Here is a 25,511-nt window from a genome sequence, read left to right on the forward strand (position 1 = left end):
CAAGACAGTTTTAATGCCCCTTATAAGAGACGTGGAGTTCAGAGTGGTTTAACAAGATCGTTTTAATGCACCTTGAAAGAGACGTGGAAGTCACAGTAGCTTAACAAGACAGTTTTAATGCCCCTTGGAAGAGACGTGGAGTTCAGAGTGGTTTAACAAGACGGTTTTAATGCCCCTTGGAAGAGTGGTGGAAGTTCCAGAGGAATAAAAAGACAAAATCAATGTCCCTTGGAAGAGGGGTGGAGGTCGCAGTGGAATAAAAAGTCAATATCAATGCCCCTTGGAAAAGACGTGGAGTTCAGAGTGGTTTAACAAGAAGGTTTTAATGCCCCTTGGAAGAGACGTGAAGGTCACAGTAGCTTAACAAGACAGTTCTAATGCTCCTTGAAAGAGACGTGGAGGTCACAGTAGCTTAACAAGACGGTTTTAATGCCCCTTGGAAGAGATGTGGAGTTCAGAGTGGTTTAACAAGACGCTTTTAATGCCCCTTGGAAGAGACGTGGAGGTTACAGTAGCTTAACAAGACATTTTTAATGCCCCTTGGAAGAGACGTGGAGTTCAGAGTGGTTTAACAAGACGGTTTTAATGACCATTGGAAGAGACCTGGAGGTCACAGTAGCTTAACAAGACATTTTTAATGCCCCTTGGAAGAGACGTGGAGTTCAGAGTGGTTTAACAATAAGGTTTTAATGCCCCTTGGAAGAGACGTGGAAGTCTCAGTAGCTTAACAAGACGGTTTTAATGCCCCTTGGAAGAGACGTGGAGTACAGAGTGGTTTAACAAGACAGTTTTAATGCACCTTGGAAAAGACATGGAGGTAACAGTAGCTTAACAAGACAGTTTTAATGCCCCTTGGAAGAGACGTGGAGTTCAGAGTGGTTTAACAAGATGGTTTCAATGACACTTGGAAGAGTGGTGGAGGTCCCAGTGGAATGAAAAGACAATATCAGTGCCCCTTGGAAGAGTGGTGGAGGTTACAGTGGAATAAAAAGGCACTATCAATGCCCCTTGGAAGAGTGGTGGAGGTCACAGTGGAATAAAAAGACATTATCAATGCCCCTTGAAGAGTGGTGGAGGTTGCAGTGGAATAAAAAGACAATATCAATTCCCCTTCGAAGAGACGTGGAGGTCACTGCAGCTTAACAAGATGGTTTTAATGCCCGTTGAAAGAGACGTGGAGGTCACAGTAGCTTAACAAGACGGTTTTAATGCCCCTTGGAAGAGACGTGGAGTTCAGAGTGGTTTAACAAGACGGTTTTAATGCCCATTGGTAAAGACGAGGAGGTCACAGTAGTTTAACAAGATGGTTTTAATGCCCCTTGGAAGAGACGTGGAGTTCAGAGTGGTTTAAAAAGACGGTTTTAATGCCCCTTGAAAGAGACGTGGGGGGCACAGTAGCTTAACAAGACAGTTTTAATTCCCTTGGAAGAGACGTGGAGTTCAGAATGGTTTAACAAGACGGATTTAATGCCCCTTGGGAGAGTGATGGAAGTCCAAGTGGAATAAAAAGACAATATCAATGCCCCTTGGAAGAGTGGTGGAAGTTACAGTGGAATAAAAATACAAAATCAATGCCCATTGTAAGAGTGGTGGAGGTCGCAGTGGAATAAAAAGACAATGTCAATGCCCCTTGGAAGAGACGTGGAGGTCACAGTAGCTTAACAAGATTGTTTTAATGCCCCTTGGAAGAGACGTGGAGGTCACAGTAGCTTAACAAGACAGTTTTAATGGCCCTTGGAAGAGAGGTGGAGTTCAGAGTTGTTTAACAAGACGGTTTTAATGCCCCTTGGAAGAGACGTGTAGGTCACAGTAGCTTAACAAGATGGTTTTAATGCCCCTTGGAAGAGACGTGGAGTTCAGAGTGGTTTAACAAGATGGTTTTAATGCCCCTTGGTAGAGTGGTGGAGGTCCCAGTGGAATAAAAAGACAATATCAATGCCCCTTGGAAAAGTGGTGGAGGTTACAGTGGAATAAAAAGACAATATCAATGCCCCTTGGAAGAGTGGTGGAGGTCGCAGTGGAATAAAAAGACAATATCAATGCCCCATGGAAGAGACGTGGAAGTCACAGCAGCTTAACAAGATGGTTTTAATGCCTGTTGGAAGAGACGTGGAGGTCACAGTAGCTTAATTAGACGGTTTTAATGCCCCTTGGAAGAGTGGTGGAGGTCGCAGTGGAATAAAAAGACAATATCAATGCCCCATGGAAGAGACGTGGAAGTCACAGCAGCTTAACAAGATGGTTTTAATGCCTGTTGGAAGAGACGTGGAGGTCATAGTAGCTTAACAAGACGGTTTTTATGCCCCTTGGAAGAGACGTGGAGTTCAGAGTGGTTTAACAAGACAGTTTTAATGCCCATTGGTAGAGACGTGGAGGTAACAGTAGCTTAACAAGACGGTTATAATGCTCCTTGGAAGAGACGTGGATTTCAGAGTGGTTTAACAAGACGGTTTTAATGCCCCTTGAAAGAGAAGTGGAGGTCACATTTGCTTAACAAGACAGTTTTAATGCCCCTTGGAAGAGACGTGGAGTTCAGAGTGGTTTAATAAGACGGTTTTAATGCCCTTTGGAAGAGTGGTGGAAGTCCCAGTGGAATCAAAAGACAATATCAATGCCCCTTGGAAGAGTGGTGGAGGTTACAGTGGAATAAAATGACAAAATCAATGCCCCTTGAAAGAGTGTTGGAGGCCGCAGTGGAATAAAAAGACAATTTCAATGCCCCTTGGAAGAGACGTGGAGGTCACAGTAGCTTAACAAGATGGTTTTAATGCCCCTTGGAAGAGACGTCGCGGTCACAGTAGCTTAACAAGACGGTTTTAATGACCCTTGGAAGAGAAGTGGAGTTCAGAGTGGTTTAACAAGCCGGTTTTAATGCACCTTGGAAGAGATGTGGAGTTCAGAGTGGTTTAACAAGACGGTTTTAATGCCCCTTTTAAAAGACGTGGAGGTCACATTAGCTTAAGAAGACATTTTTAATGCCCCTTGGAAGAGAGGTGGAGTTCAGAGTGGTTTAACAAGACGGTTTTAATGACCATTGGAAGCGACGTGGAGGTCACAGTAGCTTAACAAGACATTTTTAATGCCCCTTGGAAGAGACGTGGAGTTCAGAGTGGTTTAACAATAAGGTTTTAATGCCCCTTGGAAGAGACGTGGAAGTCACAGTAGCTTAACAAGATGGTTTTCATGCCCCTTGGAAGAGACGTGGAGTACAGAGTGGTTTAACAAGACAGTTTTAATGCACCTTGGAAAAGACATGGAGGTAACAGTAGCTTAACAAGACAGTTTTAATGCCCCTTGGAAGAGACGTGGAGTTCAGAGTGGTTTAACAAGATGGTTTCAATGACACTTGGAAGAGTGGTGGAGGTCCCAGTGGAATGAAAAGACATTATCAATGCCCCTTGAAGAGTGGTGGAGGTTGCAGTGGAATAAAAAGACAATATCAATTCCCCTTCGAAGAGACGTGGAGGTCACTGCAGCTTAACAAGATGGTTTTAATGCCCGTTGAAAGAGACGTGGAGGTCACAGTAGCTTAACAAGACGGTTTTAATGCCCCTTGGAAGAGACGTGGAGTTCAGAGTGGTTTAAAAAGACGGTTTTAATGCCCCTTGAAAGAGACGTGGGGGGCACAGTAGCTTAACAAGACAGTTTTAATGCCCCTTGGAAGAGACGTGGAGTTCAGAATGGTTTAACAAGACGGATTTAATGCCCCTTGGAAGAGTGATGGAAGTCCAAGTGGAATAAAAAGACAATATCAATGTCCCTTGGAAGAGTGGTGGAGATTACAGTGGAATAAAAATACAAAATCAATGCACCTTGTAAGAGTGGCGGAGGTCGCAGTGGAATAAAAAGACAATATCAATGCCCCTTGGAAGAGACGTGGAGGTCACAGTAGCTTAACAAGATTGTTTTAATGCCCCTTGGAAGAGACGTGGAGGTCACAGTAGCTTAACAAGACGGTTTTAATGGCCCTTGGAAGAGAGGTGGAGTGCAGAGTTGTTTAACAAGACGGTTTTAATGCCCCTTGGAAGAGACGTGTAGGTCACAGTAGCTTAACAAGATGGTTTTAATGCCCCTTGGAAGAGACGTGGAGTTCAGAGTGGTTTAACAAGATGGTTTTAATGCCCCTTGGTAGAGTGGTGGAGGTCCCAGTGGAATAAAAAGACAATATCAATGCCCCTTGGAAAAGTGGTGGAGGTTACAGTGGAATAAAAAGACAATATCAATGCCCCTTGGAAGAGTGGTGGAGGTCGCAGTGGAATAAAAAGACAATATCAATGCCCCATGGAAGAGACGTGGAAGTCACAGCAGCTTAACAAGATGGTTTTAATGCCTGTTGGAAGAGAAGTGGAGGTCACACTAGCTTAACAAGATGGTTTTAATGCCCCTTGGAAGAGTGGTGGAGGTCGCGGTGGAATAAAAAGACAATATCAATGCCCCATGGAAGAGACGTGGAAGTCACAGCAGCTTAACAAGATAGTTTTAATGCCTCTTGGAAGAGACGTGGAGGTCACAGTAGCTTAACTAGACGGTTTTAATGCCCCTTGGAAGAGACGTGGAGTTCAGAGTGGTTTAACAAGACAGTTTTAATGCCCATTGGTAGAGACGTGGAGGTAACAGTAGCATAACAAGACGGTTTTAATGCTCCTTGGAAGAGACGTGGATTTCAGAGTGGTTTAACAAGACGGTTTTAATGGCCCTTGAAAGAGAAGTGGAGGTCACATTTGCTTAACAAGACAGTTTTAATGCCCCTTGGAAGAGACGTGGAGTTCAGAGTGGTTTAATAAGACGGTTTTAATGCCCTTTGGAAGAGTGGTGGAAGTCCCAGTGGAATCAAAAGACAATATCAATGCCCCTTGGAAGAGTGGTGGAGGTTACAGTGGAATAAAAAGACAAAATCAATGCCCCTTGGAAGAGTGTTGGAGGTCGCAGTGGAATAAAAAGACAATATCAATGCCCCTTGGAAGAGACGTGGAGGTCACAGTAGCTTAACAAGATGGTTTTAATGCCCCTTGGAAGAGACGTGGCGGTCACAGTAGCTTAACAAGACGGTTTTAATGACCCTTGGAAGAGAAGTGGAGTTCAGAGTGGTTTAACAAGCCGGTTTTAATGCACTTTGGAAGAGATGTGGAGTTCAGAGTGGTTTAACAAGACGGTTTTAATGCCCCTTTTAAAAGACGTGAAGGTCACATTAGCTTAAGAAGACATTTTTAATGCCCCTTGGAAGACAGGTGGAGTTCAGAGTGGTTTAACAAGACGGTTTTAATGACCCTTGGAAGACACGTGGAGGTCACAGTAGCTTAACAAGACATTTTTATTGCCCCTTGGAAGAGACGTGGAGTTCAGGGTGGTTTAACAAGACGGTTTTAATGACCATTGGAAGAGACGTGGAGGTCACAGTAGCTTAACAAGATGGTTTTAATGCCCCTTGGAAGAGACGTGGAGTTCAGAGTGGATTATCAAGACAGTTTTAATGCCCCTTGGAAGAGACATGGAGGAAACAGTAGCTTAACAAGTTGGTATTAATGCCCCTTGGAAGAGACGTGGAGGTCACAGCAGCTTAACAAGATGGTTTTAATGCTCGTTGGAAGAGACGTGGAGGTCACAGTAGCTTAACAAGACTGTTTTAATGCCCCTTGGAAGAGACGTGGAGTTCAGAGTGGTTTAACAAGACGGTTTTAATGCCCCTTGGAAGAGACGTGGAGGTCACAGTAGCTTAACAAGACGGTTTTAGTGCCGCATGAAAGAGAAGGGGAGGTCACAGTATCTTAACAAGACAGTTTTAATGCCCCTTGGAAGAGATGTGGAGTTCAGAGTTGTTTAACAAGACGGTTTTAATACCCCTTGGAAGAGAAGTGGAGGTCACAGTAGCTTAACAAGACATTTTTATTGCCCCTTGGAAGAGACGTGGAGTTCAGAGTGGTTTAACAAGACGGTTTTATTTACCCTTGGAAGAGACGTGGATGACACAGTAGCTTAACAAGACGGTTTTAATGCCCCTTGGAAGAGACGTGGAGTTCAGAGTGGTTTAACAAGACAGTTTTAATGCCCATTGGTAGAGACGTGGAGGTCACAGTAGCTTAACAAGACGGTTTTAATGCCCCTTCGAAGAGACGTGGAGTTCATAGTGGTTTAACAAGACGGTTTTAATGCCCCTTGAAAGAGACGTGGAGGTCTCAGTAGCTTAACAAGACAGTTTTAATGCCCCTTTGAAGAGACGTGGAGTTCAGAGTGGTTTAACAAGACGGTTGTAATGCCCCTTGGAAAAGTGGTGGAGGTTACTATGGAATAAAAAGACAAAATAAATGCCCCTTGGAAGACTTGTGGAGACCGCAGAGGAATAAAAAGACAATATCAATGCCCCTTGGAAGAGACGTGGAGTTCAGAGTGGTTTAACAAGGCGGTTTTAATGCCCCTTGGAAGAGACGTGGAGGTCACAGTAGCTTAACAAGACGGTTCTAATGCCCCTTGAAAGAGACGTGGAGGTCACAGTAGCTTAACAAGACGGTTTTAATGCCCCTTGGAAGAGATGTGGAGTTCAGAGTGGTTTAAGAAGTCGGTTTTAATGCCCCTCAGTAGAGACGTGGAGGTAGCAGTATCTTAACAAGACGGTTTTAATGCCCCTTGGAAGAGACGTGGAGTTCAGAGTGGTTTAACAAGACAGTTTTAAGGCCCCTTAGAAGAGACGTGGAGGTAGCAGTAGCTTAACAAGACGGTTTTAATGCCCCTTGGAAGAGACGTGGAGTTCAGAGTGGTTTAACAAGATGGTTTTAATGCCCCTTGGATGAGTGGTGGAGGTGCCAGTGGAATAAAAAGACAATATCAATGCCCCTTGGAAAAGTGGTGGAGGTTACAGTGGAATAAAAAGACAATATCAATGCCCCATGGAAGAGACGTGGAAGTCACAGATGCTCAACAAGATGGTTTTAATGCCTGTTGGAAGAGACGTGGAGGTCACAGTAGCTTAACAAGATGGTTTTAATGCCCCTTGGAAGAGACGTGGAGTTCAGAGTGGTTTAACAAGACAGTTTTAATGCCCATTGGTAGAGACGTGGAGGTAACAGTAGCTTAGCAAGACGGTTTTAATACCCCTTGGAAGAGACGTGGAGTTCAGAGTGGTTTAACAAGACAGTTTTAATGCCCATTGGTAGAGACGTGGAAGTCACAGCAGCTTAACAAAACGGTTTTAATGCCCCTTGGAAGAGACGTGGAGTTCAGAGTGGTTTAACAAGACAGTTTTAATGCCCATTGGTAGAGACATGGAGGTAACAGTAGCTTAACAAGACTATTTTAATGCTCCTTGGAAGAGACGTGGAGTTCAGAGTGGTTTAACAAGACGGTTTTAATGCCCCTTGGAAGAAACATGGAGGTCACAGTAGCTTAACAAGATGGTTTTAATGCCCCTTGAAAGAGAAGTGGCGGTCACAGTAGCTTAACAAGACGGTTTTAATGCCCCTTGGAATAGACGTGGAGTTCAGAGTGGTTTAACAAGCCGGTTTTAATGCACCTTGGAAGAGATGTGGAGTTCAGAGTGCTTTAACAAGATGGTTTTAATGCCCCTTGGAATAGACGTGGAGGTCACAGTAGCTTAACAAGACATTTTTAATGCCCCTTGGAAGAGAGGTTGAGTTCGGAGTGGTTTAACAAGACGGTTTTAATGACTCTTGGAAGAGACGTGGAGGTCACAGTAGCTTAGCAAGACATTTTTATTGCCCCTTGGAAAAAACGGGGAGTTCAGGGTGGTTTAACAAGACGGTTTTAATGACCATTGGAAGAGACGTGGAGGTCACAGTAGCTTAACAAGACGGTTTTAATGCCCCTTGGAAGAGACGTGGAGTTCAGAGTGGTTTAACAAGACAATTTTAATGCCCCTTGGAAGAGACATGGAGGTAACAGTAGCTTAACAAGATGGTTTTAATGCCCCTTGGAAGAGACGTGGAGTTCAGAGTGGTTTAACAAGATGGTTTTAATGCCCCTTCAAATAGTGGTGGACGTCCCAGCGGAATAAAAAGACAATATCAATGCCCCTTGGAAGATCGATGGAGGTTACAGCGGAATAAAAAGACAATATCAATGCCCCTTGGAAGAGTGGTGGAGGTCGCAGTGGAATAAAAGGACAATATCAATGCCCCTTGGAAGAGACGTGGAGGTCACAGCAGCTTAACAAGATGGTTTTAATGCTCGTTGGAAGAGACGTGGAGGTCACAGTAGCTTAACAAGACTGTTTTAATGCCCCTTGGAAGAGACGTGGAGTTCAGAGTGGTTTAACAAGACAGTTTTCATGCCCATTGGTAGAGACGTGGAGGTCACAGTAGCTTAACATACGGTTTTAATGCTCCTTGGAAGAGACTTGGAGTTCAGAGTGGTTTGACAAGACGGTTTTAATGCCCCTTGAAAGAGAAGTGGAGGTCACATTTTATTAACAAGACAGTTTTAATGCCCCTTGGAAGAGACGTGGAGTTCAGAGTGGTTTAATAAGATGGTTTTAATGCCCTTTGGAAGAGTGGTGGAAGTCCCAGTGGAATAAGAAGACAATATCAATGCCCCTTGGAAGAGTGGTGGAGGTTACAGTGGAATAAAAAGACAAAATCAATGCCCCTTGGAAGAGTGGTGGAGGTCGCAGCGGAATAAAAAGACAATATCAATGCCTCTTGGAAGAGACGTGGAGGTCACAGTAGCTTAATAAGATGGTTTTAATGCCCCTTGAAAGAGACGTGGCGGTCACAGTAGCTTAATAAGATGGTTTTAATGCTCCTTGGAAGAGACGTGGAGCTCAGAGTGGTTTAACAAGCCGGTTTTAATGCACCTTGGAAGAGATGTGGAGTTCAGAGTGGTTTAACATGATGCTTTTAATGCCACTTGGAAGAGACGTGGAGGTCACAGTAGCTTAACAAGACATTTTTAATGCCCCTTGGAAGAGAGGTGTAGTTCAGAGTGGTTTAACAAGACGGTTTTAATGACCCTTGGAAGAGACGTGAAGGTCACAGTAGCTTAACAAGACATTTTTATTGCCCCTTGGAAGAGACGTGGAGTTCAGGATGGCTTAACAAGACGGTTTTAATGACCATTGGAAGAGACGTGGAGGTCACAGTAGCTTAACAAGACGGTTTTAATGCCCCCTTGAAGAGACGTGGAGTTCAGAGTGGTTTAACAAGACAGTTTTAATGCCCCTTGGGAGAGACGTGGAGGTGACAGTAGCTTAACAAGATGGTTTTAATGCCCATTGGAAGAGACGTGGAGTTCAGAGTGGTTTAACAAGATGCTTTTAATGCCCCTTGGAAGAGTGGTGGATATCCCAGTGGAATAAAAAGACAATATCAATGCCCATTGGAAAAGTGATGGAGGTTACAGTGGAATAAAAAGCCAATATCAATGCCCCTTGGAAGAGTGGTGGAGGTCGCAGTGGAATAAAAAGACAATATCAATGCCCCTTGGAAGATAATTGGAGGTCACAGCAGCTTAACAAGATGGTTTTAATGCTCGTTGGAAGAGACGTGGAGGTCACAGGAGCTTAACAAGACTGTTTTAATGCCCCTTGGAAGAGACGTGGAGTTCAGAGTGGTTTAACAAGACGGTTTTAATGACCCTTGGAAGAGACGTGAAGGTCACAGTAGCTTAACAAGACATTTTTATTGCCCCTTGGAAGAGACGTGGAGTTCAGGGTGGCTTAACAAGACGGTTTTAATGCCCCTTGGAAGAGATGTGGTATTCAGAGTGGTTTTACAAGACAGTTTTAATGCCCCTTGGAAGAGACGTGGAGGTAACAGTAGCTTAACAAGATGGTTTTAATGCCCCTTGGAAGAGACGTGGAGTTCAGAGTGGTTTAACAAGATGGTTTTAATGCCCCTTGGAAGAGTGGTGGATATCCCAGTGGAATAAAAAGACAATATCAATGCCCATTGGAAAACTGATGGAGGTTACAGTGGAATAAAAAGACAATATCAATGCCCCTTGGAAGAGTGGTGGAGGTCGCAGTGGAATAAAAAGACAATATCAATGCCCCTTGGAAGAGAAGTGGAGGTCACAGTAGCTTAGCAAGATGGTTTTAATGCTCCTTGGAAGAGACGTGGAGGTCACAGTAGCTTAAAAAGACTGTTTTAATGCCCCTTGGAAGGAACGTGGAGTTCAGAGTGGTTTAACAAGACGGTTTTAATGCCCCTTGGAAGAGACGTGGAGGTCACAGTAGCTTAACAAGACGGTTTTAATGCCGCATGAAAGAGACGGGGAGGTCACAGTAGCTTAACAAGACAGTTTTAATGCCCTTTAGAAGAGATGTGGAGTTCAGAGTGGTTTAACAAGACTGTTTTAATGCCCCTTGGAAGAGACGTGGAGGTCACAGTAGCTTAACAAGACGGTTTTAATGCCGCATGAAAGAGACGGGGAGGTCACAGTAGCTTAACAAGACAGTTTTAATGCCCTTTAGAAGAGATGTGGAGTTCAGAGTGGTTTAACAAGACAGTTTTAATGCCCCATGGAAGAGATGTGGAGTTCAGAGTGGCTTAACAAGACGGTTTTAATGCCCCTTAGAAGAGTGGTGGAGGTTACTGTGGAATAAAAATTAAAAATCAATGCCCCTTGGAAGACTTGTGGAGGTTGCAGAGGAATAAAAAGACAATATCAATGCCCCTTGGAAGAGACGTGGAGTTCAGAGTGGTTTAACACGGCGGTTTTAATGCCCCTTGGAAGAGACGTGGAGGTCACAGTAGATTAGCTATACGGTTTTAATGCCCCTTGGAAGAGACGTGGAAGTCACAGTAGCTTAACAAGAGGGTTTTAATGCTCCTTGGAAGAGACGTGGAGTTCAGAGTGGTTTAACAAGCCGGTTTTAATGCCCCGTGGAAGAGACGTGGAGGTCACAGTAGCTTAACAAGATGGTTTTAATGCCCATTCAAAGAGATGTGGATGTCACAGTGGTTTAACAATATGGTTTTAATGACCATTGGAAGAGACGTGGAGGTCACAGTAGGTTAACAAGACATTTTTAATTCCCCTTGGAAGAGACGTGGAGTTCAGAGTGGTTTAACAAGACGGTTTTAATGCCCCTTGGAAGAGACAAGGAGGTCACAGTAGCTTAACCATACAGTTTTAATGCCCCTTGGAAGAGACGTGGAGTTCAGAGTGGTTTAGCAAGACGGTTTTAATGCCCCTTGGAAGTGTGGTGGAGGTCCCAGTAGAATAAAAAGACAATATCAATGCCCCTTGGAAGAGTGGTGGAGGTTAAAGTGGTATAAAAAGACATTATCAATTCCCCTTGAAAGAGTGGTGGAGGTTGCAGTGGAATAAAAAGACAATATCAATGCCCCTTGGAAGAGAAGTGGAGGTCACAGTAGCTTAACAAGATGGTTTTACTGCCCCTTGGAAGAGACGTGGAGGTCACAGTACCTAAACAAGACAGTTTTAATGCCCCTTGGAAGAGACGTGAAGTTCAGAGTGGTTTAACAAGATGGTTTTAATGCCCATTGGTAGAGACGTGGAGGTCACAGTAGCTCAACAAGACGGTTTTAATGCCCCTTGGAAGAGACGTGGAGTTCAAAGTGGTTTAACAAGATGTTTTTAATGCCCCTTGAAAGAGACATGGAGGTCACAGTAGCTTAACAAGACAGTTTTAATGCCCCTGGAAGAGACGTGGAGTTCAGAGTGGTTTAACAAGACGGTTTTAATGCCCATTGGAAGAGTGGTGGAAGTCCCAGTGGTATAAAAAGCAATATCAATGCCCCTTGGAAGAGACATGGAGGTCACAGTAGCTTAACAAGATGGTATTAATGCCCCTTGGAAGAGACGTGGAGGTCACAGTAGCTTAAGAAGACTGTTTTAATGCCCCTTGGAAGAGACATGGAGTTCCGATTTGTTTAACAAGACAGTTTTAATGCCCATTGGTGGAGACGTGGAGGTCACAGTAGCTTAACAAGACGGTTTTAATGCCCTTTGGAAGAGACGTGGAGTTCAAAGTGGTTTAACAAGACGGTTTAATGCCCCTTGAAAGAGACGTGGAGGTCTTAGTAGCTTAACAAGGCAGTTTTAATGCCCCTTGGAAGAGAGGTGGAGTTCAGAGTGGTTTAACAAGATGGTTTTAATGCCCCTTGGAAGAGACGTGGAGGTCACAGTAGCTTAACAAGACATTTTTAATGCCCCTTGGAAGAGACGTGGAGCTCAGAGTGGTTTAACAAGACAGTTTTAAGGCCCCTTAGAAGAGACGTGGAGGTAGCAGTAGCTTAACAAGACGGTTTTAATGCCCCTTGGAAGAGACGTGGAGTTCAGAGTGGTTTAACAAGATGGTTTTAATGCCCCTTGGAAGAGTGGTGGAGGTCCCAGTGGAATAAAAAGACAATATCAATGCCCCTTGGAAAAGTGGTGGAGGTTAAAGTGGAATAAAAAGACAATATCAATGCCCCTTGGAAGAGACGTGGAGGTCACAGCAGCTTAACAAGATGGTTTTAATGCTCGTTGGAAGAGACGTGGAGGTCAGAGTAGCTTAACAAGACTGTTTTAATGCCCCTTGGAAGAGACGTGGAGTTCAGAGTGATTTAACAAGACGGTTTTAATGCCCCTTGGAAGAGACGTGGAGGTCACAGTAGCTTAACAAGACATTTTTAATGCCCCTTGGAAGAGACATGGAGTTCAGAGTGGTTTAACAAGACGATTTTATTTAACCTTGGAAGAGACGTGGAGGTCACAGTAGCTTAACAGGACGGTTTTAATGTCCCTTGGAAGAGACGTGGAGTTCAGAGTGGTTTAACAAGACAGTTTTAATGCCCATTGGTGGAGACGTGGAGGTCACAGTAGCTTAACAAGATGGTTTTAATGCCCCTTGGAAGAGACGTGGAGTTCAGATTGGTTTAACAAGACGGTTTTAATGCCCCTTGGAAGAGACGTGGAGGTCACAGTAGCTTAACAAGACGGTTTTAATGCCCTTTGGAAGAGACGTGGAGTTCAGAGTGGTTTAACAAGATGGTTTTAATGCCCCTTGGAAGAGTGGTGGAGGTCCCAGTGGAATAAAAAGACAATATCAATTCCCCTTGGAAAAGTGGTGGAGGTTAAAGTGGAATAAAAAGACAATATCAATGCCCCTTGGAAGAGTGGTGGAGGTCGCAGTGGAATAAAAAGACAATATCAATGCCCCATGGAAGAGACGTGGAAGTCACAGCATCTTAACAAGATGGTTTTAATGCCTGTTGGAAGAGACTTGGAGGTTACAGTGGAATAAAAAGACAATATCAATGCCCCTTGGAAGAGATGTGGAGTTCAGAGTGGTTTAACAAGACAGTTTTAATGCCCATTGGTAGAAACGTGGAAGTCACAGCAGCTTAACAAGATGGTTTTAATGCCTCTTGGAAGAGACATGGAGGTCACAGTAGCTTAACAAGACGGTTTTAATGCCCCTTGGAAGAGACGTGGAGTTCAGAGTGGTTTAACAAGACAGTTTTAAAGCCCATTGGTAGAGACGTGGAGGTAACAGTAGCTTAACAATACGGTTTTAATGCTCCTTGGAAGAGACGTTGAGTTCAGAGTGGTTTAAAAAGACTGTTTTAATGCCCCTTGAAAGAGAAGTGGAGGTCACATTTTATTAACAAGACAGTTTTAATGCCCCTTGGAAGAGACGTGGAGTTCAGAGTGGTTTAATAAGACGGTTTTAATGCCCTTTGGAAGAGACGTGGAAGTCCCAGTGGTATAAAAAGACAATATCAATGCCCCTTGGAAGAGTGGTGGAGGTTAAAGTGGAATAAAAAGACAAAATCAATGCCCCTTGGAAGAGTGGTGGAGGTCGCAGTGGAATAAAAAGACAATATCAATGCCCCTTGGAAGAGACGTGGAGGTCACAGTAGCTTAACAAGATGGTTCTAATGCCCCTTGGAAGAGACGTGGAGGTCACAGTAGCTTAACAAGATGGTTCTAATGCCCCTTGGAAGAGACGTGGCTGTCACAGTAGCTTAACAAGACGGTTTTAATGCCCCTTGGAAGAGAAGTTGAGTTCATAGTGGTTTAACAAGCTGGTTTTAATGCACCTTGGAAGAGATGTGGAGTTCAGAGTGGTTTAACAAGACGGTTTTAATGCCCCTTTTAAGAGATGTGGAGGTCACATTAGCTTAACAAGACATTTTTAATGCCCCTTGGAAGAGAGGTGGAGTTCAGAGTGGTCTAACAAGACGTTTTTAATGACCCTTGGAAGAGACGTGGAGGTCACAGTAGCTTAACAAGACATTTTTATTGCCCCTTGGAAGAGACGTGGAGTTCAGGGTGGTTTAACAAGACAGTTTTAATGACCATTGGAAGAGACGTGGAGGTCACAGTAGCTGAACAAGACAGTTTTAATGCCCCTTGGTAGAGACGTGGAGTTCAGTGTGGTTTAACAAGACAGTTTTAATGCCCCTTGGAAGAGACGTAGAGGTAACAGTAGCTTAACAAGTTGGTTTTAATGCCCCTTGGAAGAGTGGTGGATATCCCAGTGGAATAAAAAGACAAAATCAATGACCATTGGAAAAGTGATGGAGGTTACAGTGGAATAAAAAGACAATATCAATGCCCCTTGGAAGAGTGGTGGACGTCGCAGTGGAATAAAAAGACAATATCAATGCCCCTTGGAAGAGACGTGGAGGTCACAGCATCTTAACAAGATGGTTTTAATGCTCGTTGGAAGAGACGTGGAGGTCACAGTAGCTTAACAAGACTGTTTTAATGCCCCTTGGAAGAGACGTGGAGTTCAGAGTGGTTTAACAAGACGGTTTTAATGCCCCTTGGAAGAGACGTGGAGGTCACAGTAGCTTAACAAGACGGTTTTAGTGCCGCATGAAAGAGACGGCGAGGTCACAGTAGCTTAACAAGCCATTTTTAATGCCCCTTGGAAGAGACGTGGAGTTCAGAGTGGTTTAACAAGACGGTTTTATTTACCCTTGGAAGAGACGTGGAGGACACAGTAGCTTAACAAGACGGTTTTAATACCCCTTGGAAGAGACGTGGAGCTCAGAGTGGTTTAACAAGACAGTTTTAATGCCCAGTGGAAGAGACGTGGAGGTCACAGTAGCTTAACAAGACGGTTTTAATGCCCCTTGGAAGAGACGTGGAGTTCAGAGTGGTTTAACAAGACGGTTTTAATGCCACTTGAAAGAGACGTGGAGGTCTCAGTAGCTTAACAAGACAGTTTTAATGCCCCTTGGAAGAGACGTGGAGTTCAGAGTGGTGTAACAAGACGATTTCAATGTCCCTTGGAAGAGTGGTGGAGGTTACTGTGGAATAAAAAGACAAAATCAATGCCCCTTGGAAGACTTGTGGAGGTCGCAGAGGAATAAAAAGACAATATCAATGCCCCTTGGAAGAAACATGGAGTTCAGAGTGGTTTACCAAGGCGGTTTTAATGCCCCTTGGAAGAGACGTGGAGGTCACAGTAGCTTAACAAGAGGTTCTAATGCCCCTTGAAAGAGACGTGGAGGTCACAGTAGCTTAACAAGACGGTTTTAATGCCCCTTGGAAGAGATGTGGAGTTCAGAGTGGTTTAAGAAGACGGTTTTAATGCCCCTTAGTAGAGACGTGGAGGTAGCAGTAGCTTAACAAGACGGTTTTAATGCCCCTTGGAAGAGACGTGGAGTTCAGAGTGGTTTAACAAGACAGTTTTCATGCCCATTGGTAGAGACGTGGAGGTCACAGTAGCTTAACATACGGTTTTAATGCTCCTTGGAAGATACGTGGAGTTCAGAGTAGTTTAACAAGACGGTTTTAATGCCCCTTGAAAGAGAAGTGAAGGTCACATTTGATTAACAAGACAGTTTTAATGCCCCTTGGAAGAGACGAGGAGTTCAGAGTGGTTTAATAAGACGGTTTTAATGCCCTTTGGAAGAGTGGTGGAAGTACCAGTGGAATAAAAAGACAATATCAATGCCCCTTGGAAGAGTGGTGGAGGTTACAGTGGAATAAAAAGACAAAATCAATGCCCCTTGGAAGAGTGGTGGAGGTCGCAGCGGAATAAAAAGACAATATCAATGCCGTTTGGAAGAGACGTGGAGGTCACAGTAGCTTAATAAGATGGTTTTAATGCCCCTTGAAAGAGACGTGGCAGTCACAGTAGCTTAACAAGACGGTTTTAATGCTCCTTGGAAGAGACGTGGATTTCAGAGTGGTTTAACAAGCCGGTTTTAATGCACCTTGGAAGAGATGTGGAGTTCAGAGTGGTTTAACAAGATGCTTTTAATGCCCCTTGGAAGAGACGTGGAGGTCACAGTAGCTTAACAAGACATTTTTAATGCCCCTTGGAAGAGAGGTGGAGTTCAGAGTGGTTTAACAAGACGGTTTTAATGACCCTTGGAAGAGACGTGAAGGTCACAGTAGCTTAACAAGAAATTTTTATTGCCCCTTGGAAGAGACGTGGAGGTAACAGTAGCTTAACAATACGTTTTTAACGCCCCTTGGAAGAGACGTGGAGGTCACAGTAGCTTAACAAGACGGTTTTAATACCCCTTGGAAGAGACGTGGAGTTCAGAGTGGTTTAACAAGACGGTTTTAATGCCCATTTGCAGAGACAAGGAGGTCACAGTAGCTTAACAATACGGTTTTAATGCCCCTTGGAAGAGACGTGGAGTTCAGAGTGGTTTAACAAGACGGTTTTAATGACCATTGAAAGAGACGTGGAGGTCACAGTAGCTTAACAATACGGTTTTAATGCCCCTTGGAAGAGACGTGGAGTTCAGAGTGGTTTAACAAGACGGTTTTAATGCCCCTTGGAAGAGACGTGGAATACAGAGTCGTTTAACAAGATGGTTTTAATGCCACTTCAAAGAGTGGTGGAGGTCCCAGCGGAATAAAATGACAATATCAATGCCCCTTGGAAGAGTGATGGAGGTTACAGTGGAATATAAAAACAATATCAATGCCCCTTGGAAGAGTGGTGGAGGTCGCAGTGGAATTAAAAGACAATATCAATGCCCCTTGGAAGAGACGTGGAGGTCACAGAAACTTAACAAGATGGTTTTAATGCCCCCTGGAAGAGACGTGGAGGTCACAGTAGCTTAACAAGACGATTTTAATGCCCCTTGGAAGAGACGTGGAGGTCACAGTAGCTTAACAAGACGGTTTTAATGCCCCTTGGAAGAGACGTGGAGTTCAGAGTGGTTTAACAAAACGGTTTTAATGCACCTCGGAAGAGATGTGGAGTTCAGAGTGATTTAACAAGACGGTTTTAATGCCCCTTGGAAGAGACGTGGAAGTCACAGTAGCTTAACAAGACATTTTTAATGCCTCTTGGAAGAGAGGTGGAGTTCAGAGTGGTTTAACAAGACTGATTTAATGACCCTTGGAAGAGACGTGGAGGTCACAGTAGCTTAACACGACATTTTTATTGCCCCTTGGAAGAGACGTGGAGTTCATGGTGGTTTAACAAGATGGTTTTAATGACAATTGGAAGAGACGTGCATTCCACAGTAGCTTAACAAGACGGTTTTAATGCTCCTTGGAAGAGACGTGGAGTTCAGAGTGGTTTAACAAGACAGTTTTAATGCCCCTTGGAAGACACGTGGAGGTAACAGTAGCTTAACAAGATGGTTTTAATGCCCCTTGGAAGAGTGGTGGAGGTCCCAGTGGAATAAAAAGACAATATCAATGCCCATTGGAAAAGTGATGGAGGTTACAGTGGAATAAAAAGACAATATCAATGCCCCTTGGAAGAGTGGTGGAGGTCGCAGTGGAATAAAAAGACAATATCAATGCCCCTTGGAAGAGACGTGGAGGTCATAGCAGCATAACAAGATGGTTTTAATGCCCGTTGGAAGAGACGTGGAGGTCACAGTAGCTTAACAAGATGGTTTTAATGACCCTTGGAAGAGACGTGGAGTTCAGAGTGGTTTAACAAGACGTGTTTAATGTCCCATGGAAGAGACGTGGAAGTCACAGTAGCTTTACAAGACGGTTTTAATGCCCGTTGGAAGACAAGTGTAGTTCACAGTGGTTTAACAAGACGGTTTTAATGCCCCTTGGAAGAGACGTGGAGTTCAGAGTGGTTTAACAAGACGGTTTTAATGCGAATTTGTAGAGACATGGAGGTCAGGTAGCTTAACAATAAGGTTTTAATGACCCTTGGAAGAGACGTGGAGTTCAGAGTGGTTTAACAAGTTGGTTTTAATACCCCTTGAAAAAGACGTGGAGGTCACAGTAGCTTAACAAGACGGTTTTATTGCCCCTTGGAAGAGACGTGGAGGTAACAGTAGCTTAACAATACGTTTTTAATGCCCCTTGGAAGAGACGTGGAGGTCACAGTAGCTTAACAAGACGGTTTTAATGCCCCCTGGAAGAGACGTGGAGTTCAGAGTGGTTTAACAAGACGGTTTTAATGCCCATTTGCAGAGACAAGGAGGTCACAGTAGCTTAACAATACGGTTTTAATGCCCCTTGGAAGAGACGTGGAGTTCAGAGTGGTTTAACAAGACGGTTTTAATGCCCCTTGGAAGAGACGTGGAATACAGAGTGGTTTAACAAGATGGTTTCAATGCCCCTTCAAAGAGTGGTGGAGGTCCCAGCGGAATAAAAAGACAATATCAATGCCCCTTGGAAGAGTGATGGAGGTTACAGTGGAATATAAAGACAATATCAATGCCCATTGGAAGAGTGGTGGAGGTCGCAGTGGAATAAAAAGACAATATCAATGCCCCTTGGAAGAGACGTGGAAGTCACAGAAGCTTAACAAGATGGTTTTAATGCCCCCTGTAAGAGACGTGGAGGTCACAGTAGCTTAACAAGACGGTTTTAATGCCCCTTGGAAGAGACGTGGAGGTCACAGTAGCTTAACAAGACGGTTTTAATGCCCCCTGGAAGAGACGTGGAGTTCAGAGTGGTTTAACAAGACGGTTTTAATGCCCATTTGCAGAGACAAGGAGGTCACAGTAGCTTAACAATACGGTTTTAATGCCCCTTGGAAGAGACGTGGAGTTCAGAGTGGTTTAACAAGACGGTTTTAATGCCCCTTGGAAGAGACGTGGAATACAGAGTGGTTTAACAAGATGGTTTCAATGCCCCTTCAAAGAGTGGTGGAGGTCCCAGCGGAATAAAAAGACAATATGAATGCCCCTTGGAAGAGTGATGGAGGTTACAGTGGAATATAAAGACAATATCAATGCCCATTGGAAGAGTGGTGGAGGTCGCAGTGGAATAAAAAGACAATATCAATGCCCCTTGGAAGAGACGTGGAAGTCACAGAAGCTTAACAAGATGGTTTTAATGCCCCCTGTAAGAGACGTGGAGGTCACAGTAGCTTAACAAGACGGTTTTAATGCCCCTTGGAAGAGACGTGGAGGTCACAGTAGCTTAACAAGATGGTTTTAATGCCCCTTGGAAGAGACGTGGAGTTCAGAGTGGTTTAACAAGACGGTTTTAATGCACCTCAGAAGAGATGTGGAGTTCAGAGTGGTTTAACAAGACGGTTTTAATGGCCCTTGGAAGATACGTTGAAGTCACAGTTGCTTAACAAGACATTTTTAATGCACCTTGGAAGAGAGGTGGAGTTCAGAGTGGTTTAACAAGACTGTTTTAATGACCCTTGGAAGAGACGTGGAGGTCACAGTAGCTTAACACGACATTTTTATTGCCCGTTGGAAGAGACGTGGAGTTCATTGTGGTTTAACAAGACGGTTTTAATGACAATTGGAAGAGACGTGGATTCCACAGTAGCTTAACAAGACGGTTTTAATGCCCCTTGGAAGAGACGTGGAGTTTAGAGTGGTTTAACAAGACAGTTTTAATGCCCCTTGGAAGAGACGTGGAGGTAACAGTAGCTTAACAAGATGGTTTTAATGCCCCTTGGAAGAGACGTGGAGTTCAGAGTGGTTTAACAAGATGCTTTTAATGCCCCTTGGAAGAGTGGTGGAGGTCCCAGTGGAATAAAAAGACAATATCAATGCCCCTTGGATGAGTGGAGGAGGTTACAGTGGAATAAAAAGACAAAATCAATGATCCTTGGAAGAGTGGTGGAGTTCAGAGTGATTTAAGAAGACGGTTTTAATGCCCCTTGGAAGAGACGTGGAGTTCAGAGTGGTTTAACAAGACGGTTTTAATGACCCTTGGAAGAGACGTGGAGGTCACAGTAGCTTAACAAGACATTTTTAATGCCCATTGAAAGAGACGTGGAGTTCAGAGTGATTTAACAAGACGGTTTTAATGCCCCTTGGAAGAGACATGGAGGTAATAGTAGCTTAACAAGACATTTTTAATGCCCCTTGGATGAGACGTGGAGTTCAGAGTGATTTAACAAGACACTTTTAATGCCCCTTGGAAGAGACGGGGAGGCAACAGTAGCTTAACAAGACAGTTTTAATGCCCCTTGGAAGAGACGTGGAATTCAGAGTGGTTTAACAAGATGGTTTTAATGCCCCTTCAAAGAGTGGTGGAGGTCCCAGCGGAATAAAAAGACAATATCAATGCCCCTTGGAAGAGTGATGGAGGTTACAGCGGAATAAAAAGACAATATCAATGCCCCTTGGAAGAGTGGTGGAGGTCGCAGTGGAATAAAAAGACAATATCAATGCCCCTTGGAAGAGACGTGGCGGTCACAGCAGCCTAACCAGCGCTTTTAATGCCCCTTGGAAGAGACGTGGAAGTCACAGTAGCTTAACAAGACGGTTTTAATGCCCCTTGGAAGAGACATGGAGTTCAGAGTGGTTTAACAAGATGCTTTTAATGCCCCTTGGAAGAGACGTGGAGGTCACAGTAGCTTAACAAGACGGTTTTAATGCCCCTTGGAAGAGACGTGGAGTTCAGAGAGGTTAACAAAACGGTTTTAATGCCCCTTGGAAGAGTAGTGGAGGTCCCAGTGGAATAAAAAGACAATATTAATGCCCCTTGGAAGAGTGGTGGAGGTTACAGTGGAACAAAAAGACATTATCAATGCCCCTTGGAAAAGTGTTGGAGGTTGCAGTGGAATAAAAAGACAATATCAATGCGCCTTGGAAGAGACGTGGAGGTCAAAGTAGCTTAACAAGACGGTTTTAATGCCCCTTGGAAGAGACGTGGAGGTCACAGTAGCTTAACAAGACTGTTTTAATGCCCCTTGGAAGAGTCGTGGAGTTCAGAGTGGTTTAACAAGACGGTTTTAATGCACCTCGGAAGAGATGTGTAGTTCAGAGTGGTTTAACAAGACGGTTTTAATGCCCCTTGGAAGAGACGTGGAAGTCACAGTAGATTAACAAGACATTTTTAATGCCCCTTGGAAGAGAGGTGGAGTTCAGATTGGTTTAACAAGACGGTTTTAATGACAATTGGAAGAGACGTGGATTCCACAGTAGCTTAACAATACGGTTTTAATGCCCCTTGGAAGAGACGTGGAGTTCAGAGTGGTTTAACAAGACAGTTTTAATGCACCTTGGAAGAGACGTGGAGGTAACAGTAGCTTAACAAGACAGTTTTAATGCCCCTTGGAGGAGACGTGGAGTTCAGAGTGGTTTAACAAGATGGTTTTAATGCCCCTTGGAAGAGTGGTGGAGGTCCCAGTGGAATAAAAAGACAATATCAATGCCTATTGGAAAAGTGATAGAGGTTACAGTGGAATAAAAAGACAATATCAATGCCCCTTGGAAGAGTGGTGGAGGTCGCAGTAGAATAAAAAGACAATATCAATGCCCCGTGGAAGAGACGTGGAGGTCACAGCAGCATAACAAGATGGTTTTAATGCCCGTTGGAAGAGACGTGGAGGTCACAGTAGCTTAACAAGATGGTTTTAATGACCCTTGGAAGAGACGTGGAGTTCAGAGTGGTTTAACAAGACGGGTTTAATGCCCCATGGAAGAGACGTGGAAGTCACAGTAGCTTAACAAGATGGTTTTAATGCCCGTTGGAAGACAAGTGGAGTTCAGAGTGGTTTAACAAGACGGTTTTAATTCCCCTTGGAAGAGATGTGGAGTTCATAGTAGCCTAACAATACATTTTTAATGCCCCTTGGAAGAGACGTGGAGTTCAGAGTGGTTTAACAAGACGGTTTTAATGCCAATTTGTAGAGACATGGAGGTCACAGTAGCTTAACAATACGGTTTTAATGCCCCTTGGAAGAGACGTGGAGTTCAGAGTGGTTTAACAATTTGGTTTTAATACCCCTTGAAAGAGACATGGAGGTCACAGTAGCTTAACAAGACGGTTTTATTGCCCCTTGGAAGAGACGTGGAGGTAACAGTAGCTTAACAATACGTTTTTAATGCCCCTTGGAAGAGACGTGGAGGTCACAGTAGCTTAACAAGACGGTTTTAATGCCAATTGGAAGAGACGTGGAGTTCATAGTGGTTTAACAAGATGGTTTTAATGCCCATTTGTAGAGACATGGAGGTCACAGTAGCTTAACAATACGGTTTTAATGCCCCTTGGAAGAGACGTGGAGTTCAGAGTGGTTTAACAATACGGTTTTAATGCCCCTTGAAAGAGACGTGGAGGTCACAGTAGCTTAACAAGACAGTTTTAATGCCCCCTGGCAGAGGCGTGGAGTTCAGAGTGGTTTAACAAGACTGTTTTAATGCCCATTGGAAGAGTGGTGGAAGTCCCAGTGGAATAAAAAGACAATATCAATGCCCCTTGGATGAGTGGAGGAGGTTACAGTGGAATAAAAAGACAAAATCAATGCCCCTTGGAAGAGTGGTGGAGTTCAGAGTGATTTAAGAAGACGGTTTTAATGCCCCTTGGAAGAGACGTGGAGTTCAGAGTCGTTTAACAAGACGGTTTTAATGACCCTTGGAAGAGACGTGGAGGTCACAGTAGCTTAACAAGACATTTTTAATGCCCCTTGAAAGAGACGTGGAGTTCAGAGTGATTTAACAAGACGGTTTTAATGCCCCTTGGAAGAGACATAGAGGTAATAGTAGCTTAACAACTTAACAAAACATTTTTAATGCCCCTTGGATGAGACGTGGAGTTCAGAGTGATTTAACAAGACGGTTTCAATGCCCCTTGGAAGAGACATGGAGGTAATAGTAGCTTAACAACTTAACAAAACACTTTTAATGCCCCTTGGAAGAGACGTGGAGGCAACAGTAGCTTAACAAGACAGTTTTAATGCCCCTTGGAAGAGACGTGGAATTCAGAGTGGTTTAACAAGATGGTTTTAATGCCCCTTCAAAGAGTGGTGGAGGTTCCAGCGGAATAAAAAGACAAAATCACTGCCCCTTGGAAGAGTGATGGAGGTTACAGCGGAATAAAAACACAATATCAATGCCCCTTGGAAGAGTGGTGGAGGTCGCAGTGGAATAAAAAGACAATATCAATGCCCCTTGGAAGAGACGTGGCGGTCACAGCAGCTTAACCAGACGGTTTTAATGCCCCTTGGAAGAGACGTGGAGGTCACAGTAGCTTAACAAGACGGTTTTAATGCCCCTTGGAAGAGATATGGAGTTCAGAGTGGTTTAACAAGATGCTTTTAATGCCCCTTGGAAGAGACGTGGAGGTCACAGTAGCTTAACAAGACTGTTTTCATGCCCCTTGGAAGAGACGTGGAGTTCAGTGGGTTAACAAGACAGTTTTAATGCCCCTTGGAAGAGACAAGGAGGTCACAGTAGCTTAACAAGACGGTTTTAATGCCCCTTGGAAGAGACGTGGAGTTCAGAGTGGTTAACAATATGGTTTTAATGCCCCTTGGAAGAGTGGTGGAGGTTACAGTGGAACAAAAAGACATTATCAATGCCCCTTGGAAAAGTGTTGGAGGTTGCAGTGGAATAAAAAGACAATATCAATGCCCCTTGGAAGAGACGTGGAGGTCACAGTAGATTAACAAGACGGTTTTAATGCCTCTTGGAAGAGACGTGGAGGTCACAGTAGCTAAAAAAAGACGGTTTTAATGCCCCTTTGAAGAGACGTGGAGTTCAGAGTGGTTTAACAAGACGATTTTAATGCCCCTTGGAAGAGACGTGGAGTTCAGAGTGGTTTAACAAGACGTTTTTAATGCCCATTTGTAGAGACATGGAGGTCACAGTAGCTTAACAATACTGTTTTAATGCCCCTTGGAAGAGACGTGGAGTTCAGAGTGGTTTAACAAGACAGTTTTAATGCCCCTTGAAAGAGACGTGGAGGTCACAGTAGCTTAACAAAATGGTTTTATTGCCCCTTGGAGGAGACGTGGAGGTCACAGTAGCTTAACAATACGTTTTTAATGCCCCTTGGAAGAGACGTGGAGGTCACAGTAGCTTAACAAGACGGTTTTAATACCCCTTGGAAGAGACGTGGAGTTCAGAGTGGTTTAACAAGACGGTTTTAATGCCCATTTGCAGAGACAAGGAGGTCACAGTAGCTTAACAATACGGTTTTAATGCCCCTTGGAAGAGACGTGTAGTTCAGAGTGGTTTAACCAGACGGTTTTAATGACCATTGAAAGAGACGTGGAGGTCACAGTAGCTTAACAATACGGTTTTAATGCCCCTTGGAAGAGACGTGGAGTTCAGAGTGGTTTAACAAGACGGTTTTAATGCCCCTTGGAAGAGACGTGGAATACAGAGTCGTTTAACAAGATGGTTTTAATGCCACTTCAAAGAGTGGTGGAGGTCCCAGCGGAATAAAATGACAATATCAATGCCCCTTGGAAGAGTGATGGAGGTTACAGTGGAATATAAAAACAATATCAATGCCCCTTGGAAGAGTGGTGGAGGTCGCAGTGGAATTAAAAGACAATATCAATGCCCCTTGGAAGAGACGTGGAGGTCACAGAAACTTAACAAGATGGTTTTAATGCCCCCTGGAAGAGACGTGGAGGTCACAGTAGCTTAACAAGACGATTTTAATGCCCCTTGGAAGAGACGTGGAGGTCACAGTAGCTTAACAAGATGGTTTTAATGCCCCTTGGAAGAGACGTGGAGTTCAGAGTGGTTTAACAAAACGGTTTTAATGCACCTCGGAAGAGATGTGGAGTTCAGAGTGATTTAACAAGACGGTTTTAATGCCCCTTGGAAGAGACGTGGAAGTCACAGTAGCTTAACAAGACATTTTTAATGCCTCTTGGAAGAGAGGTGGAGTTCAGAGTGGTTTAACAAGACTGATTTAATGACCCTTGGAAGAGACGTGGAGGTCACAGTAGCTTAACACGACATTTTTATTGCCCCTTGGAAGAGAAGTGGAGTTCATGGTGGTTTAACAAGATGGTTTTAATGACAATTGGAAGAGACGTGCATTCCACAGTAGCTTAACAAGACGGTTTTAATGCTCCTTGGAAGAGACGTGGAGTTCAGAGTGGTTTAACAAGACAGTTTTAATGCCCCTTGGAAGACACGTGGAGGTAACAGTAGCTTAACAAGATGGTTTTAATGCCCCTTGGAAGAGTGGTGGAGGTCCCAGTGGAATAAAAAGACAAAATCAATGCCCATTGGAAAAGTGATGGAGGTTACAGTGGAATAAAAAGACAATATCAATGCCCCTTGGAAGAGTGGTGGAGGTCGCAGTGGAATAAAAAGACAATATCAATGCCCCTTGGAAGAGACGTGGAGGTCATAGCAGCATAACAAGATGGTTTTAATGCCCGTTGGAAGAGACGTGGAGGTCACAGTAGCTTAACAAGATGGTTTTAATGACCCTTGGAAGAG

This window comes from Phyllobates terribilis, unplaced genomic scaffold, assembly GCF_046119375.1.
Source record: "Phyllobates terribilis strain yellow unplaced genomic scaffold, ASM4611937v1 Scaffold_4__5_contigs__length_816908805, whole genome shotgun sequence".
Taxonomy (NCBI): Eukaryota; Metazoa; Chordata; class Amphibia; order Anura; family Dendrobatidae; genus Phyllobates; species Phyllobates terribilis.